Source organism: Myotis lucifugus, unplaced genomic scaffold (assembly GCF_000147115.1).
Source record: "Myotis lucifugus unplaced genomic scaffold, Myoluc2.0 scaffold_24, whole genome shotgun sequence".
Lineage (NCBI taxonomy): Eukaryota > Metazoa > Chordata > Mammalia > Chiroptera > Vespertilionidae > Myotis > Myotis lucifugus.
Window position 1 is genome coordinate 7,893,463 of NW_005871072.1, and position 20,332 is coordinate 7,913,794.

The window sequence follows — 20,332 nt, forward strand, 5'->3', positions numbered from 1 at the left end:
TCAATATGTGACACCTCTGTATCATCTATATACAAAGATGCTGCTGCAGCAATTGCCTCCCACGTGCACGGTGGGGCCCAGGAAGCTAATGGGTGAGCAGCAGTGCCTCCCCCATGGAAGGGCAGAGGTCTGGTGTGGGTCTGCCATTGATGGCCTGCAATTATTTTACCTAATTTTCAGTAAAAAATAAACCATAACCACTGCTAACTCTCCCACAGCAATGTGAGAATGAAAAGAATTTTGTTACTCAGGCAAACAGAAGTTTACACAGATTATTTTCTTAAATAAAAATCAGTTTAATCAAAAGGACAAGAATTTTATGGGCAAAAATGTCCTTAGAAATTATAGTAAAAATTAAGAGTATATCTTCAGAGTCTTTTATGTTCAAAATATGTGTTTATCCTAGAATAACTCTTTTCTGTTGTCAGTTTCATCATCAGTAATACATCCAGTAATATTGATTCAGAATCCATAAAATACCATAGTCCCATAAACTGTTTATCAACATTGGATATAAGATGGTGCATTTTCAGAGCACATTAGCTACTGGAATCCTTCTTGTTTTATAAAGAAATAATTCTCTTGGGACTATAAAAATCAATAGTTCAGATCTTTAGAAGGGTTATAGATTTAGAATCAGACAAAGTGGGCACCTTCCTGGGGAAATACCTTTGAAGAAAGAGACATAACTTGGTATTGACTTTTATCCCCCTTCCATGATATTTGCTGGAAAACCAATAATATTGAAGTTGCTCATATTTTGTATTTTTCCCCTCTGTCATTGGGGTCAGTGTCCACCTTAAAATACTTTCAGAAAAGGCCCTATTGTGGTTTTTCTAACTGGTGAGTGCATTGACTTATCATAAGAACTATTTCCAATCTCAAGTAATATTAAGATTGTGGGATAGTGTTCACGGCTCAGTGGGAGTCAGGGCTCTGGGGTCAGAACACTCAGGTTTGAATCCTGGCCCCTCACCCATTAGCTATAAAATTTAGGCCAAGTTACTTGACCTCTGCCTGCCTCAATTTTTCCATCTATAAAAAGGGGATCAAAGTGAACTACCTCAGATGGTTGTTGTGAGAAAAACATATAAAACCATTCCAGGCATCTAGTGCTCAATGATTATTTTAAAACTACTCCAAAGTTTCATGCATCAGTTAATTTTGTTATCATCATCATGAGTACCTCTTAAACCTACTGGATACCAAAATAATTTTTTATATTTTTTATGCAGAAATCACATTTTTCAATAATTGGCTATCCCAAAATGAAAACTCTTATAGTATGCTTTTCAAATTTATCTTTATATTTTGTCATGGTGCTCAGTTTAATAACTGCACACTATGTTTATGGAAGAAACCAGACAGTATTTTAAAATTGTAACTGAGAGATGTGTATCCTGTTGGAACTGATGACAAGAGACTTGGCTACTAGGGCAGGCAGACTCTAAGATGACCCACAATGATCAATGCCTTCTGGTATTCAAGCCCTTGTAATCCGTTTCCTTTGAGTGTGGGCTGGCTTCTGTAATAGCACTGATGGGAACTCACTTCTGAGGTTAGGTGATAAAGACTATGGCTTCTGTCTTGCTCAATTTCTGTCACTCTCCCAGATTACTCACTCAGGGGGACACCAGCTGCCATGTCACAAGGCAGCCTCATGGAAGGTCCACATGTTGAGAGACCAAGGCCTGCCAAAAATTATATAAATGAGCTTAGCAGCCAAACTTTTTGATGAGACAGCAGACCCAGTTATCAGCTGACTGAACCTCATGAGGGAATAGAACCAGAGGCGCTTAGCTAACTGTCCCGGGATTTTTTCACAAAACTATGAGATAATGAATGTTGTTTTAAGATCCTCAGTTTGAGGAGCATTTGTTACACAGCAATAGTTAACTCATACCAATATAATTGAATCAAAATAGCCAGGTTTCCAGTTTTAGCAGGATATAAAACGTGGTTTGGTAAATTATGGCTTGTGAGCCAAGTTTACCTCATATCCTTTTTAAAAAAATTGAGATATTATTGATATTCCTTTCTATATAGTCCCCAAGCTAAGAATTGTTTTAACTCTTTTAAATGGTTATAAAAAAGAAAAAACACAGAATATATAACAGAGACTATATCTGGATAGCAAATCCTAAAATATGTGTTGTCTGTTCCTATAGAGAAAAGTTTACTGACCCCTGTGATAAACCACTGCACTGTCCAGAGGACACACGACCCTCCCAAAGTCATCTGAAAGAACTTCAGACTGTAGAACACAGTTGTTCAACACTCCAGATGATTGTCTCTTAAATTAGCCTTCTTCTCTAATCTGCGCCAAATGTTGTGTGCGTATCCTCGCACAGGAGTAAAAGAATAAGCATCAATAATCTCTAACTACATAAAATTACCCAGATAGAGAACTCTTAAATAAATTCAGAACAAAAGCACATTACATGAATACACATATAATAAATTTTATTTTCAAGTGTATATTTCAATTAGAGTTCTTAAAAGTTTTGGATTTGGATAGACTGTATGTGTCTCAGAACTGCAATAATTGATGCATATCAACACTGTGGTCTAGATGCCCGAAACCCCCCACAAATTAGGACATGAGGACAGTAAAATAGTCAACCTGTCTATTGCTGCAGAAGCAAAGCAAGCTCTAGATAAGTTTCACTTAAAGCGTGGTCTATGGACAGTTGCTGGTCTATGAACTGTGTCTAACCTGTTTATGATAGGATAAGTACTAAAACTGAAAAAACAGTATTTAGAAACTAGGATAGCAATTTAATAATTTATTATGTCTGTTGAATAGAATTATTAAAAATTACAGCTTGCCTTGTGCATATTTTTGGAATTTTTATTTAATTTTTCTAGTAATGTTTTCACCATATTTTACTAAAGTGTCACTTCCCAAGGGATTAGAACATTTTTTCAAATGGTCCTTCATCCGAGGGAGATTAAAAATTCTTTAGGAGGCCAATACAAAGCCTCCAAATCCTGGAATTAAATCAAGGTTTTTATAACAATGTCTATTTCTATCAATACCACAGATATTTTTGTCAACCAGAATAATGGTCAAAGCCCACAGACCGAAAAAAATACAAATTGGCTGACCAAGAGTCTGTCATGGGTATTCAAGATGGTCATAGTCCAAAAAGTTAGAGGTCTGCCTCTCCTTTCTAAATGCCCTCTCCTCTCAATATTTAGTTTCTATTTAGATATGATATGCTAAAGACAGGCATTCTGTTCTCTGCTCCATTAAACAGAAAAGCCCTAAGAATGAAAAATATTACAATAAGTAGATGAAGGTATTGAAAATTTGCAGCACAGTGTACAGGGGTGGCCAACCCTCAACACCACCCTTGGGTCCTTCCTCCATGACAGACACTGCTGCCAGTCAATACATTCTCCTCTTGCCAAGCCAAATGAAGATGCAGGAAGCTTATCAGAGCATTCCTAGAAGCCAATCAGAGTGGGCACATGAGCTGAACACTCTTTGTCATCTCTGGTATAATGAGAAGAGCACATGTATTGCAAGAATTAAGTCCAGACCTGGCTCTGACAGCTAGCCACTTGAACCTGGTGCACTCTTATCACCTCCCTAGATCTGGTGTTCTGTCATCTGGAACATAGGGAGCTAGACTAGGTCAAGTATTCTCACATTCGAATTCAGTGTAGCCTTTAAAAAATGCTGATGCCTGATCCCCAACTATCAAGTCCTTTTTTAGACTGCCTGATCAAACCTGACACCCTGGTAATTTCTAAAGCTGCTCTGGTGATTCTAATATGCAACCAGACTTGAGAACCATTGGATTAGAATATTTCTACAGTCCTCCCCCGCCCCCAACTCTAATGTTCTAAGATTCTATGATTATTTGAAGCAATGATGAGGTCAGTCACATAAACTTAGAGTCTATTAGTTAAATTAGATTGGTTAGGACTTAAAGAGCCAACTTTATCCCTTGGGTGGTTTATAACTAGAGAGAATAAAAGGCATAAGGATTTTGAATTATGAGGTAATAATTCTATTGGTATATGTGATCACAACCACTCAAGCTTTACTCATGGTTTTATGACTCTTTGGAATATCTTATAAAAATTATTATAACCTCACAAATCACTGTTGCCTATTGTTACAAGTATGTCATAATTTAAAATAATAATTGCTATTGTTAATAATATGCATTGTAATGATTCAAGTTCTTTTATTTGAGGACTTCAATGCATTTTATAGATCTTAATTCATTAATCTTAATATTTCTGTGAAATGGGGATAAGCCCATAATCATCACCCCATTTCATAGGTGAAGGAACTAACTCAGCCCTAACCAGTTTAGCTCAGTGGATAGAGTCAGCCTGTGAACTGAAAGGTCCCAGGTTTGTTTCCAGTCAAGGGCACATGCCTGGGTTGCAGGCCTGATCCCCAGGTGGGGTGTGCAGGAGGCAGCTGATCAATGATTCTCTCTCATCAATGATGTTTCTATCTCTCTCCCTCCGTTCCTGTCTGAAATCAATAACAATATACACTGAGTGGCCAGATTATTATGACCACATGACATTTGTAGGCAAATTAGCCATACACTGCATCTTATGGGATATGGAAGCCAAAGACCTTTGCTGTCTGCAGTTACCAAGATAAAACGTCTCCAATTAGCACAGGAACACAAGGATTGGACAGTCGAGCATTGGAAAAAAGTCATGTGGTCCGATGAATCACATTTCCAGTTGCATCATGCAGATGACAGAGTGAGAATTAGGCAGAAACAGCATGAAAGCATGCACCCCACATGCATGAGTACAACCCTTCAAGCTGGTGGGGGCAGTGTTATGGTTTGGGGCATGTTTTCCTGGAATGATTTGGGCCCTCTAATTTGTGTGGAACAACGTCTGAATAGCACAACATACCTAAGTATCATTGCTGATCAAGTTCATCCTATCATGTTGCTGGTGTATCCCAATGAAGATGGCTTCTTCCAACAAGACAATGCACCATGCCACGGTGCTCATATTGTGCAGGAGTGCTTTCAAGAACACGAGGGAGACTTTACCTTGCTTAGGTGGCCCCCACAATCACCAGATCTCAATCCAATTGAGCATTTGTGGGACGAAGTTAAAAGAGCCATCAGGCGGCTGGTTCCATAACCATCAAATCTCACAGAACTGGACAGTGCTATTCATCAGGCATGGTGTCAGATTCCTCGCATCACCTTTCAACATCTCATGGAGTCAATCCAAGAAGAATCACCGCAGTATTGAAGGCAAAAGGTGGCCCAACGAAGTACTGATGGGGTGGTCGTAATAATCTGGCCACTCAGTGTATTTAAAAAAGAGAAACTAACTCAACTAGTCAACTGAGATGCTTAAAATCCAATTCAAAATCTGTAGATTTTATTATGAGGCTAAGCATCCAAAGGTTTAAAGATCCTCTCTCAAAATTTTCATGAAGGGTAATCCTATCATACTTATTTGTCCATACCTACTATCTCCTAGACACTGAAAGATAACAGAGATGAGCAAATGCTCTAATATGGGGTTGAGAGAAAGACACATTAATAAGTACAATAAAAGGTGACAAGTGCTTTAACAAAAATATTTTTGTGCTACCATGGCATCATTGGAAAGAATGAGCTAACTCTAAGACTGGGAAAGGTGCAGGTGTTACAGAGAAAATTATTTGGATTTGAAGAGTATTCAGCAGCTGTGAGGTGAAGTGTGTTCCAAGCAAAGGCATTTGGTTGAAATGCGGAGACAAAGAAAGTCTCTTGTAAGCAAGCACTATAGTCCCAGTGTCCTCATCTTTAGAATATATTTTAAAACATTGAGGGCATAATATTTTTTTAAATATTATGAATTTCTCCATTTTTGTAAGCAAGGGCTCTAGAGTATTTCATTCATCACTTGCCAATTTCCTGGTCTGTTTAGATCTGTAGAATTTAAGAAAAAAGACCTTAGAAGTCAATTTTAGAAGCGTTAGAACCACCCACCACTAGAAAAAGCATGCGGCCTTATGCCTTTTTCCATTGGCATTCTGAAGCATCTACACAGTGTATTCTGTCAAAGTGCTCCATTAAAAAAGGGAAGGCTCATGGTCACTTATGTTTAGAAAGCCTTACATTCTAGAGCTCTGTCTCAAAGAGTCACACAATGCATTAGAATTATAAAGACTAATTGTAAACAGTCCTGATAAAGTTTGTTTCAACCAGTATTTCCCAAACTTATTTAATAATAGAGCCATTTCTTCAAGAACTCTGATTCAATTAGCCTTATTCTTTCTCATATTTGTTACCTGGCATCATTGCTTTATTGTGTGTGTTTTTTTCTGGCATCATTGCTTTTAAACCGCCCTTCTGACTCATTAACTTTACTGGTTTCTTACTTTTTTTTTACCTGAGACATCTTGGCTTTATTAATATAGAACAGAAAGAAGGTTGTCTATTATTCTAATCTTTAGCAGTGTACTCATCTTATGTTCATAGTGGACTCCAAGATTGCCCATCTCAGGAATACAAAGAGGATTCTCCCTTCACATGTTTCCTTGATGTTCACCTTTGCCAGACATCTCCTTCTGGCCACTCCTATCCTCTGAGCTCATGGACTCCTGAAAGATTGTCCCTCTTACCTAACTGTCAGCTTCCCATGGTGACAATAAGCAAAATGTCAACCTACTCGCACGCAGACGGTAACTGAATTCTTCATTGCCAATTCAAATGGTCTAAAGAAATGCTGAGTAAGCCCTTTTGTAAGATGCCAATTTAAGAAATATAAAAATATTTGCAAGCTGTATTTTTTGTTTAATTCAAAGTGAAAATAACTTTATTGCATCCCATGGAAACATTATAAATATTATCATAATTAAGAGTACTGCTTGGTTAAACAGAAGAATGTTAAGATACAAACAGCACTGCTTTAAAAGCCACAAAAGCATTACTATAGGGGCCTATTTGAGAAATAACAACTCATGGCACATCTACTCAGTCATAGCTTACACTGTCAAGTTCTTTACGACTCAGAAAGTGGCTTCACAGACATTTTCTGTTTTTAAACTTGAAGCTAATCTGAAAGCATATGTCATTATTATACCCACTTTAGTCAGAGAAATCACAGCTCAAAGAGGGGCAGCACATTTTCCCAAGGCCACTCTGCTGAGCTTGGATTGGAAGGAGTTGAGTGAATTTATACCACTAAGAACCCAGGTGAATTAGGTCCCTTTCTAGGCCTCAGGATGCACAGATGAGAAAGAGAGGATCCCAGATGGTTTCTAATCCAAACCTGACTCTCTCTATGCTGTAGTCTTGTTTCTATACCCAAACTGGGAGGGCCAGATATGCAACCTGAACAGCTCCAGTGTCCCCAGATTTCTCGTAAAAGCTGACTGCTCTGTGCTGGTCCTAGAGCACCTAGGTGGCTACTAGTGCCCAGAGCTCCAGTTTGCTTTTGGCCCCTGGTACTTTACATCATAATTGACCTCTACCCTGGTTGACATAGGCCTGGGAACAAGAAATTCTAAAGGACTTCCACAGGGTCTAAGATGCTTCTCTCGTCTAGCCGTGCTTCTTACATATGGGCATGCATCAGAATCACCCAGAAGGCTTATTACATTGCAGTTTTCTGGACCCCTCTCCTCAGAGTTTCTGACTAAATAAGTCTGGAGTGAGGAGGCAGAATTGGCATTTCTTACCAATTGCCAGGTGACGGTGATTCTGTTGATCTGAGGACCACACTTTGGGAAGCACTGTCCTAGTGTCTCTCTTTCCTGCCCCAGCAAGCTCTCCTCCCTCCATTCATTTGCTTTTTTTCAAGAGTTGAAATGTTCTTTAGAAATTAGATCTTTAGTCCTTCAGAAGTTAGATCTTACCTCTTCTCATACATTTCAAGTTGCTCAATTCCAAAGCGAGGGAAAAATACCTTGACTACAAATGCTCCACAGCCCATCAGCAATGCCAGTTCTGTCGTGACATAGCATTTAAACTTTGAGAAAATAGGCAACTCAACTTTCTTGTCTCTAAAAGGTGGTGATATGCCCAGGTCCAAAGCTGACACAAAGATAAAGTTATACCCACATTAAAAAGAACCTGACAGTTTTTACTTTAAAAGTTAATTATACAGGGTTCAAAAGGTGTAGATTTCTAGTTATATCATAAGTCATTGGAATGTAATGTATAGCACAGTAATCACAGTTTATAGGATTGTATTGCAACTTTAAAAATTGCTAAGAGGTAGATTGTAAAAGTCCTCATCACACAAAAAAATTGTAACTATATATGGAGATAGGTGTTAACTAGACACTGCAGTCATAATTTTGCAATATATGTGGATATCACATCATTATGTTGTATATCTGAAACCAATGTTATATGTCAATCATATCTAAATACACAAAAATGTTAATTATATAGATATAAAAATCAAAGTGAGGCCTTTCCCTATTTGTAACTGATGTGTTACTGGTATAAAGCTACTTGATTAAAAATATACAGCAAGAAAAGGCAGAATCAGATATAGAATTCAGGCCAATTCATTCCCCTTACAGATTTCCCCCAGGTACACTACTCTGCAACAATAACAATAGTAGATAAATACTCAAATGGGGTTTGGAAAGCCTAATATAGAACCTGACAAGAAATAAAGTGATCCATCCACTCCTCTAGGTATCTATTTCAATGGTTCCATTAGTAATAGAACTGCTCTTCTAGATGCATAATTGATAACAAAATAAAAATAAAAATAGATCTTTAATCTAAGTATCTGAGTACAATACATATTACAGTGCAGCAATCATTCCTGCAAAAACTCAAGGGTGTGATTTCGTTATGCCAAGTTTCAAATTCCCTTAAAGCTCATCAACGAGGCTTTCAGCTAAGTTCAGTTTGAGAAATGTTTATGTTTGCATTTGGGTAGTTAACTCCCTCTTCTGTAAGTGAGGGTCTCTTTCATGTCCAAAAATAATCCTATCAAGGTAAATATTTCATCCCCCTTTAAAATAAATTATTGAACATCTCAACTCCAAGAATGATAGCAAGACGAGGAAAGATGTGCTGATGATCAGAACGAGGCACGTGAAGAAGTCGTCCAATAGTTCACTAATAGATGGGGAAACTGAGGAAATAACTTTAGAGTGACATGATTTGCCTTTTTCTAAATATAGGAGCTTAGTCAGAGTAGAGCTGCAGATAGTTTACATGAGGCAAAAGCCTACATGGATAGTAATGCTTTTTTTTACAGGCCAGCAAAGGAAATGCAATTTTGTTTGATTCAGATCAATGTGCATTAAGGAAGTACCCAATGTGCAGTTGGCAATATTTTAGTCACTGAGAATGCCAAGATGAACACAGCCTCCATCTTCAAGTGATTGAAAAAGTCATATTGCAATGATTCAAAATGAAATAGTTTCAGTTTCATGCTTAGACTTAACATTGCCAGAATTCAGCATGGATCACATTAAACAAATTTAGATAAAACAATGTAGGTCGGGTTCAACTCAAGTTATCAAACATGTATTGGGTTTGGAGCACATAGTATGGGGTAGGAGAGGTGCAAGGGACACATGATAAACAAGGCACTGTACCTGCCTTGTCATTATGATACACCTTTTCATTAGAATGGCAGAAGGAAAATGAATGATACAGTGCATGACAAACATTCTGTTGAGGAATCATGTGTAATTTCTAAGAAGTATATTTCATCAATAAACATCTATGTCTTTCCAACATCTGAGTATGGGGCCTGAGTTCATTGAACTCAGCATGTGCTTGAGCATGAGGGAGCAGGAAGTTATGTCTTATGATCATGTCACCTTCAGAAATAGGCTCAGAATTTTTTGGCTCTTTTTCAATATATGTTATTTGATGATAACTGCTACCTACTAATTTAGACCACTCTGTTCCTTGACTTTGTCTCATAAATATTACAATAACAACAATAGCACATTGTTAACTGCAGTTAAACAATGCCACATGTGATAAAGATAAAAGGAATAAAAACTGGTCTAAAATTCTAAGCTTAGCCTATTTTAACTGAGATTATTGTCTGTAATTTGTTCCCCACTTAGGGACATTAATGTTGGCTCAAATGGGAGGTAAATGTTGATAAAACAGCTTGAAGTTAGAAAAAGAGATGAGATTTTTTAGATCACCTGAGACCAAAAGATGATCTGGAATAAAAATATCTGACCATTTCTTCCTCTGTGTTCCTATCATATTCCAACCTTTAACCGAGTATCTGACAGAGCATTTGATTTTTGACAGTTCTTCATGATTCTTTTTTTAAATTTTCTTTATTGATTATTACATATGTGTCCTTATCCCCACATTACCCCCCATACCCCCTACTCATGCCCTCAACCCCTGGTGTCTGTGTCCATTGGTTATGCTTATATTCATGCATACAAGTCCTTTGGTTGATCTCTTCCCTTACCCCTCCCCTCCCCTACCTTTCCTCTGAGGTTTGACAGTCTGATCAATGCTTCTCGGTCTCTGAATCTGTTTTTCTTTATCAGTTTATGTTGTTCATTATATTCCATAAATGAGTGAGATCATGTGATATTTATCTTTCTCCGACTGGCTTATTTAACTTAGCACAATGCTCTCCAGGTCCATCCATGCTGTTGCAAATGGTAAGAATTCCTTCTTTTTTCCAGCAGCGTAGTATTCCATTGTGTAGCTGTACCACAGTTTTTTAATCCACTCATCTACTGATGGGCACTTAGGCTGTTTCCAAATCTTAGCTATGGTGAATTGTGCTGCTATGAACATAGGGGTGCAAATATCCTTTCTGATTGCTGTTTCTAGTTTTGGGGATATATTTCTAGAAATGGGATCACTGAGTCAAATGGGAGTTCCATTTTTAGTTTTTTGAGGAAACTCCATACTGTTCTCCGCAGTGGCTGCACCAGTCTGCATTCCCACCAGCAGTGCACGAGGGTTCCTTTTTCTCCACATCCTCGCCAGCGCTTGTCATTTGTTGATTTGTTGATGATAGCCATTCTGACAGGTGTGAGATGGTACCGCATTGTTGTTCATGGTTCTTGAATGCAGAGATATTGTTTAAATCATTCCAGATCTAGATAGCAGTACAGAGTCTAGATTATATATTACTCTGAATTAATGTTTGTTGAACATAGATGTCTGGAAAACATCAAGAGCTTTGAGGTGATCAGAGATAAAGACCAATGAAGCACATGATTTCTTTATACCATGTTCCAGACATCCATGTTTCTTACTATCCTATACTATAGTTAAACTACCAATAAATGCCAAAGGAAGAAAAGACAAGAAAAAAAAGAAAAAGACATATATATATTTTTTAAATGTATAGGAAAATAAAATTGAGAGAAATTGTGCCACATTTTAAATCTTTTTATACAGTGGGGTTATGGGTGATGTTTTCCATGTTTATATATTTTCTACAATTTCCAACTTTTCAAATTCTGCATGTCTTAGTTTTATAATAATGGTACAAATTGCAAAAAGAACTATGTATGTCCCTTTTTTAGGGCAGATTTATGAAAACTGTGGCAATACATAGGTTATTTACTTGGTTGAGTTGTAATGAAAAGTCATGTCAGTAACTTGAATGAAAAAAAAATGTGAATAAATGCTAAGTCCCTGCAAATAACAGTGACAATTCACTGTGTTTGTATTTACAATTATTATAATATCAGTGAAACTATAATTTTATATTTTTTCCTAGAGTATAGATTAAACTTTTTCTCTGTTGCAAAGGATTTTATAAAAGAAAATTCTAATTTAAAACACAAAATGAATAACATTTGCAAGTAAAAACCATAAAATCTCCTGGGGCTTATATTTCTTTAATGTTGGAAATATTTGTTAAAAGCTATATTTCCTGTTTTTTTATATTTAATGAATATGACTTTGCCTCCAGAGTCTCTGATTTTTTAATATACTCTCTAGAGCACTTAACAAAGTATTATAAGCAAATCTATTTTTAAATGCTTAGACCATATTAGTAACAATTAGCGTTTCTTGTATATTTCTTGTATATAATGCTCAATCTTTAGAATTAATTTCAAAATTCATGTTCCTAAACCTGTAATCAGGCTTTTATTTAACTAAATTAATAAACTTAACCTAATAAAATCACAAAGGTTTTCAATATTATTCAAGGGAAGTGGTTTTATTCAAAGGGTCCTCTAATTTAGTTTGTGGTTCCACAAATTTAGGAATTATTTTGTCAGCACATTCATGAATGCTAGCTAAAAGGCTATATTAAGCACTGTGGGGAACACAAAGGTTAATATGGAATGGGTATTACTTGCAAGAAGCTTAAACTCTAACTGAGAAAAACAAGACATGAACACACATGCATTTAAAATATGAGAGAAAGTGATAAAGACTACATGAAAGGCACAGATTAAGTGTTGGTGCTGTGGAAATAAGAGAAGGGAATAAAAGATTAGATGTCATGTGAGCCAGAATTGGATAAGTAAGATACAGACATGTAGAAATGGGTCCAACAAGCACTACAGTTTTGAGCTCTTATCTATCGTATTAAGAGCTATTGGTTTACATGACTATCCTTATTTAACTAGGCAGTGAATTCTGAAAGCCAGAAGCATATCTTATCCTTATCACATAGCCTCAGCTCCCAAGACAATGACTGGAACTTAGAACTGACACATATTTTTCAATGTTGAATGACTAGAATGAAAAAGTCCAACAACGGTAAATCATAGACACTTTAGGGAGGGGTGAGGGCAAAGTACAAGTGGAGATGATTTCAATTCACCGAGCGATAGCAGAATGAAAGGGAGTGGTGAGAGGCCAACTGAGGAATATCAGCTGGGAATAGCTAATAGTAGGCCTGGAATGTCAGGTTTTAGACTTGATCCCATATGTACAGGGGAAACTGGAGAATATATATGAATGAGGAAGAACATCATCAGAACTGTGGGAAAGATTTGGTGTCAGAAGGATGTGAGAAAGCCATTATGGACTGTTGTAGTCTGCTTGAACTGCTATAACAAAATTCCACAGACTGAGAGGCTTAAACACCAATTTTTATTTCACACAGGCCTGGAGGCTGGGAAGTCCGAGATAAAGATGCTAGCAGATTTGATGTCTGCTGGGGGCCCCCTTCCTTGTTTATGGACAGCATTCTTCTTGCTGTGTCCTCACCTGGCAGAAGGGGCAAGAGAGTCCTCTGGAGTCTCTATTATAAGGGAACTAACCCCATTCATAAGGGCTCTGCCCTCATGACCTAATCATTTGCGAAAGGCCCCAGCTCCTCATCACAAAGGGGCTAGGATTTCAACATATGAATTTTGAGAGGACACGTTCATTCTGTAACAGCTGGCCAGAAATAATACAGGTCTGCCATAAAGTAGAAATAGTAGGAATGGTAAGCAAGGGGGGGTAAATGGGGGAGACCTGTCACATATAGACCCCACAGGACATGGCAACTGATCAATTGAAGGCTCACAGAAGGAAGGGGAATGACTATAACTGAGGTTTTCTATCTCAGCAGCTGAGGAGGAGTGTGGCATCTATTTTAACTGTGCTGGGTACAGATTGCCCAACTTCACACAGCCAACAAGCGGCTCCACTGGTGCTTAGATTCAGATATACCTCCAACTGAGTGCTGTTTCTAGGATACATAGTCTCCTCACTCTGAAATACACAAATGATTGGCTACAGTTGGAAAATCTACTATTTAAGTAAATTTCACTCACACTTTGAAAGAAGTAATACATTCATATGGACTGAATTGTGTTACCCCCAAACCCATATGTTGTAGTCCTAATCCCCAGTGTGACTGTATTTTGAAATAGGTCTTTTAGGAGATCATTAATGTTGAGTGATGTCATAAGGGAAGGGTCCTAATCCAACAGGACTGATGGCCTTATAAAGAAGACAGTCTCTCTCTCTTTTCTTGCACATGCACTGAGGAAAAGGCATGTGAGGACCCAGTGAGAGAGTGGCAATCTACAAGCCAGGAAGTGAGCTCTACTAGAACCTAATCATACTGGCACCCTGATCGCAGATTTCCAGACTTCAGAACTGTGAGAAAAATTAATTTTACTTTTTAAGCCACTCAGACTATGGTATTTTGTTATGACAGCATGAGATGTCTTACTAGTAGACACACATGTCTCTAAATAAAGCAGTAAAGAGCTTAACAACCATCAAGCTGAATTATCACACCAGCCAAAACTCTACTTTTTTTCTCAAGTAGCAAGTGTGTTTTTTATGTGCATTTTTGTTTTTAATGTGAGTAAACTAAATGCTCTGAACTCTTCACTGGTGAATAACGGTATGATACTTGGGGAAGAGCCTGCATTTTTTTTCTACCAGGTGACTGGCACAGAGAAGGCACTCAAATATTTTTTCCTGAGTGAATGATATTGCTCATTTATGCCCCTGCCTGGGTGGTAGAACAGCATTAATCTTAATCTGAGCAGAGGTGCTCCTAAACATCTCTCACTTTCCTCAGAGACCCAAATGACAACAGCCTAGGGAATATGGAAGATGTCCTTTTTTCCAAGGTATATTCATTCTTAGGTTCTTTTCTCATTAAAAACACTTTCTGTACTCAACCAACAACACTAAGCAATAAAACTGGTTTTATGTAGCTCACTAACAAATATGGAATAGTCATTTTATTTTACAGAACTACTTTGGCCCATTTATGCACGCACGTGCGCACGCACACACACACACACACACACAATTTGTAAATAACCCAAATGAAGAAAAAATTAAGTAATTCAGCAGAGCAAATAAAAATATTCCACTTTTATTTCTGTGTATCAAAGGAGAAGTAAGGGATTTTATACAATACTAGAGGCTCGGTGCATGAATTTGTGCACATTGAAAAGAAATTAATTAGAACCACTATTTTAATATCACTATTCGCCCTTTCTCTATAATAGAAGTGTCAACCAAATTCACGATCGACAATGACAGATCAAAACACATGCATGCGATTGGCGCCAGTGAGAGCTTTATATGTATCGCGCATGCGCGAGTCAACTTAGACTTATATATATAGAATAAAGTTGCTTAATTAGACCTGCTTTCTGATTTAGCTAAACTTTTTCCAGCCCAGTGAAGCACCCCAACTTCTCTTTCAGGTAATTGTCAGCAACATAGCAGTAAATATAAACATGAAGCAGATTATTATTGTAGATCACGTAGGGAGAACAAAGGGTAAAATATTTAACTGCAGCAGTGTTTGACTATATTCTGCGTAGTGAGAAAACCTGAAGTCATTTTCAAGGTCCACCATTTCTTATTTCTTTTTAGTTGGGTCAAGTTTCTAAATCTCTGTTTTCCAACTAATGAAAAGAAAATAGGATTCCACTGAGTCTCCTATATGCCTACTCCAGGACTTCTGTGAGGATTAAATGAAATAAGGCACAGGAAAATGCTTCACAGACAATTGGTTAAAGTGTGAAATGTTTGCTCCTGGCTATAAAGCAAGTCATGTTCCTGGGCTGAAGAAACTGCAAGGAAGCTGTCATTGCTAGGGAAAGGAAGCCAGGCATTGCTATGTGACGTCATTACCCAGCACCCACATCCACCCTTTCCAGGCTGGGCTGGGCTTTGGGCCGCATTTTGCGCCATGGGGTCTCGGTAACATGGGCTGCACTTTGGTGGGCTGTCGCTCCAGGGTGGTGGCGGGATGTGTGTCCTACTTTGGGGAAACCAAGTGTTGCTTTGTGGTCACCAGGCCCACTGTGCCGTTTCTCTGTAAATGACCAGTGTGTGTCACAGCAGCTCCTGCATTGAGCATCTGTCCCCCCCCCCCGTGGTCAGTGCGTGTCATAGCGACCTGTCGGATGGACATGTAGCATATTAGCCTTATATATGTATAGATTAGGGAACAAACTGATACTTCTTTGAGGTTTAATGGCACAATTGTACTCTACTTGGTTTTAATTTTTAGGAGGATATGATTGAACCTATAATAATGCCATGTTGCAATGAACTACTGTACATCACATAATTACTTCAACCTTATGGTGTAATCCAATGGTTAACTCCATTCCAGTTAATTGACTTCTGCTCATCTCACCTTCCTTTTCAGACCTGCCCTAGCCATCAAAACATGGCAGTTTTAGCTTCCTTCACATTCATCAGGGACAGCATTGTAGGAAACTGCAATACAATCTCATTGAAATTGAAGGGAGTATGGGACTAAAGAAATGTACTGAGAGGACTAGAATGGCCCAGCTGCTGAAGCTCATGTTTGCAAGAAAAGATCAGGAAGGAGGCACAATTCACAGTGATGTCTCAGACTATCAACCCTGATTATTGCTGTAAAGTCCTTCTACTGAGCCGTTTGTGGATGGTTACCCAGGACCAGCCCCTGGGAGTGGCATTCAGGCAGCAGATCGGTGGCACAGCCCTGTGTTGGGAACTAACAGGCCATTACTGACTCATTGTCTATTCATTTTAGATTGTTCCTATGGAGGATTTATAGAAACAATACCAAGGTGGCACCAAGGTGGCTATCAATGCTGTTTACATACAATTTAGAGGAATAAACCTGCAGTTATGCCGGGGCTGGCTTCCCTGTGGTCCTGGGGCATAGTGTTCTAATCCTATTGTGACGTGATTGTTTCTCCATAAACTGCTCCGCAGAGGCCTGTAATTGGCATACAGGTTCAAATTAGATTGCTGTGTGTTTAGGAAAGCAGGGGTCATTTCACATCAGCACCTCTCATTAAGAAGCAACAGAGGAAGGTCTCCTTTGCAGGAGACCTAATGATATATTACCTTTTATTTAAAGAAAATTCTCAGAGTATAGACTCTCAGACACACACGTTACCCATCTTGTCTTTCACCACCATGAGGAGGAGGATAATGTGAAAATGCAAAACACCTTTTTGAGAACGGCAATTAAATATTCACCAGCAATGTATCATTGGAACACCGGCTTTATGAGCTAAAAAGGGAAGACGGGAGAGAAATTAATGGATGAAGAAGTCCAGCAATTAGTTCTGCTTTCTTCTAATAATATCATCACATGATGGTGACCTTTCTCTGGAAGCCAAAAAAAGCCTATTGTCTCTGTTTCCAACTCTAGTGATGAGTGGACTCAAGTAAGGTCTCAGGATAAAACACCTTCCTAAACTCCCCAGCGTTTTTTCAAAATCACCAAATCTGTCTCAAACCATTAGCAGCAAAGTGTATTTCTTAAGGATAATCTCATGGTGCCAGGTTACTCTCTGGGTAGTTAAAATGTGGGACAAACAACAGTCCCGTAGAAAGAATAATAAACATTTCACAATCCGATGCCAAAAGCGATGAAACATTTTTCAGGTCTTTGCTTCAGCCTTTCTAAGGCCCATGACAAGCAACACTTCAAGGAGGTCGAAATAAGAGGAAAATTATGTGAGCCGAAAAGAACATGTTAGAAAATGTGGCAACAAAATAGTAACCAAAAAAATGAGTTATGATTACCAAGGAAGAAATATGAAAGACAGAGAACCGATAAAAAAAAAAACAAAACACAAAGTGGATGTTATGGATCTATTAAAAAGAGAGGGAAGTAAGGGGAAAGAGGTAGTCAGAGAGAAAAGAAAGGGGCATGGAGAAAGAAGAGACACTTTCCACTTCAAAACAAACAAACTGCGGTGGTCAGCACGGCGGATGGCGGATTCCCCGCAGCTGCAGAATCCTCGCTCTTGGCTCCCTGTGGACCCGAGCCCACAGGGCCGGCGCTCACCCTCAGCCGCGGCTCCCCGTCCTGCGCGGGTGCTGCCCAAGGCGCTGGGAGCAGCGGCTGCTGCAATCCCAGGCCGGCGCGGAGCTTCGGTAGGGAGGCCCGGAGGCCCAAGATGGGGTGGGGGTGGGGGGGGGGAGAGGGGGCAGCCCAGCCCAGCCCAGCCCAGCCCCCAGCCCTGAGCCTGACCTCGGACAATGACCCCACCCCGAGCCGCCCCGCCCCGAGAGCCTCTCCATCCAGCCACCTGCGGCCAGGCCGGCGGGCCGCGCTTTCACCTGCTGTCGCGGGGCAGGGTTTCACTTTTAGCGGGATCTGCCCTGTGACTTGCCTGTGTGGCCAGATGCAGGTGTTTGGTTTTACCGTCAGCCAAGCTGACGTTCCCAAGCTGTGTCCGCTTCACCCCCTCTCGCCTGCATTCCTGGATGCCCGAGAAAAGCAAGAAGGAGGTGAAACAGGAAGCCCGAACCTTGCTCAGAGCTCATCATAACCGGGGTGACGGACGGTGGTTGATGGAGAATGTTTCTCCAGTGTTCCACTGTGATGCTAGAGAATCAGAAAACCTCCGCCGTAAACTTCATGATCAGCTATCCAGGTTCATCTTTTTTTTTTTTTTTAATATATTTTATTGATTTTTTACAGAGAGGAAGGGAGAGAGATAGAGAGTTAGAAACATCGATGAGAGAGACATCGACCAGCTGCCTCCTGCACATCTCCTACTGGGGATGTGCCCGCAACCCAGGTATATGCCCTTGACCGGAATCGAACCTGGGACCCTTCAGTCCGCAGGCCGACGCTCCATCCACTGAGCCAAACCGGCTTCGGCTCCAGGTTCATCTTATATGTTCGTTCAAGAGAGTCCCACTTTCCAGACTAGCTCTGAGCATTTCGCCTTGAGTTTTGTTGGCATTAGAAAAGAGAAGGAAAACAAAACAAAACAAAACAAAACAAAACAAAACAAAACAGCCTCATTTAATGGAGAGCACCCTTTCAGCCCTGGAAGTTAGGCAAGGTCTCCTGTGAGGAAGTGGATGGCTGCTCTGTCACTCTGGTTTGTGGATCTCAGGATGTTGGAAAGTCAACATTTATTTGATACCTGATTAACCAGTTGTTAAATCCTATTTCCTGTGTTGACTATTTGGAATGTGATCTGAGACAGAAAAGAATTTACTCCTTCCGGTTGCATTTCTTTACTTAACAATACGGAACCAGCTGTAGGACCAACTTTCATCTCCCAGAGAACACCACAGAAAACGGTGTATTTGGGGAAATATGCTTGCATAAACAGCTGTGAGAATGACATTGAGATGCTAAAGTATGTGTTCAGCTCCTACAAGAGAGTCCCCTCTTATCGTCAACACAATGGGCTGGGCGACAGACCAAGGGCTCTTGTTTCTCCTTCATCTGATCCCGTTGCCTTCTCCCAGCCACTTCCATCGCTCGTTCAGTTCTGGTCGAAGTAAATCCTGCCAAACCTCACCTCCGACTATGCAGATGACATGGATGGCTTGTACACAAAAAGCAAATCCAAAGTCAGAAAGAGAGGTTTCTACCAGGCAGAATCTGCAGATAATATGCTGACCAAAAAAAGGAGAGTCCAGCTGTGTTTACTGGACATAAACTGATGTGCGTCCAGTCAGACTTTGCCTTGAGAAAAACTCCAGGAACTAGAGCAGCTGTGGGCAAACTACGGCCCGCGGGCCGGATCCGGCCCGTTTGAAATGAATAAAACTAAAGAAAAAAAAAGACCGTACCCTTTTATGTAATGATGTTTACTTTGAATTTATATTAGTTCACACAAACACTCCATCCATGCTTTTGTTCCGGCCCTCCGGTCCAGTTTAAGAACCCATTGTGGCCCTCGAGTCAAAAAGTTTGCCCAACCCTGAACTAGAGAGTCACATAACCGAGTTTTTTGTGACTTGGCAGTGTTCGGTTACCTTGGTAGCTGCAGCCCCCAGTGTCGAAACGGACTGACACCCTATCAGATCCCTTTCAATGCAGTTGCCTTCTGGATTATTCGTGCCAATGTCGCTCCTACCCATGTCCTGGGTGCTGTGAATGCCAGCTGGGCTGGTCTTTGTTAGGCCGTCCTGCTTGCCCAGACTCCAATCTGCAATGTTTGGGGTTTGAAATTTGTAGAGAGATTGACATGGACAAGAGGTTTTACCACATCCTCATGCCTGTGCCCTGGAAGAGCTAAGAAATGTGAATTGTCTGCTGGCCGTTGCCATTTCCATTCCAGAATGTGTAACCAAGAGCCAGCGTGAGCTCCAGGGGACAAAATCTTACGTGATGACAGATTATAATCTTGTCTTTCCTAGAGCATCAGGGGAAATTGGAGCAAGAGAAACTGAGGAAACGTGTAAGGAGAAACTACACCCCAAATCAAAATTCTATCGAAAATCAGGTGGGGGGGGGGAAGGAGACAAATGTACTACTCGTTGTAATATTTTAAGCAATAAAAATATAAAATAAAATAAAATATTCAGCAAGAAAAAAAAAAAAAAGAGAAGGAACTAATAAGGGAAGAAGGCTTGACTTTATCTCCAGCCTGACAGCAGGAGACTCACGGGCTTTGGTCTGACATAGCCGTGTTTCCTACATAGCTTGTGGAAGTTTATAGTAAATTTAACTCCCTTCTTAAAGC

General features: G+C 39.7%; 1 pseudogene; it reads left to right on the top strand.

The window, feature by feature from the left end:
* Positions 1-17,609: 17,609 nt before the first annotated feature.
* LOC102420514 lies at positions 17,610-19,769 on the top strand (annotated as a pseudogene).
* Positions 19,770-20,332: the final 563 nt, after the last annotated feature.